Raw genomic sequence first — 566 nt, forward strand, 5'->3', positions numbered from 1 at the left:
GGGTAAGCCACCACGGGGAAAACGCGCAGCTCAGGTCCTAGCAGCTTAGAAAAATTTTTTTTAAAAAATAGAATCTACAAATAATTAAACTTTGTTTCCCTCTCTCTCTCGAGTCAATGAGGCAGAAAGTGGCAGTCCCAGTAAGATTTCCGGGTACGAGGACGTGGGTCGGCCCGTGAGCCAGACATTGAAGTGCACAGCTGCCAGGACTCTAAGTGAAGTGCGTAGTTGCCAGGACCCAGTACGAGGAGCTCACCGCTGCCAGGACCTGGATTTGGAGCGCATCGCTGCGAGGACATTGTCCCTGAAGCTCACCACAGCCAAAACCTGCGGGGTGGAGCGCACCGCTGTCAAGACCATAAGTGAAGTGTGCTGTTGTCCGGACCCTGTCGGAGAAGCCCACCGCTGCAGGACCCTGTGTGGGGCTCGCCACTGCCAGGACCTTGTCCGTGGGGCGCACCGCTGCCAGGACCCCGCCCCTCGCTCGCGCGTCCCAGGCGTTGGCGTCGTCGTCGGCGTCGCCCCAAATTTCGGTCCCGGTCCTCGGCCGCTCCCGGCCCCCAGCC

Source organism: Carlito syrichta, unplaced genomic scaffold, assembly GCF_000164805.1.
Source record: "Carlito syrichta isolate Samal-C Ts95f unplaced genomic scaffold, Tarsius_syrichta-2.0.1 Scaffold305332, whole genome shotgun sequence".
NCBI classification, from domain to species: Eukaryota; Metazoa; Chordata; class Mammalia; order Primates; family Tarsiidae; genus Carlito; species Carlito syrichta.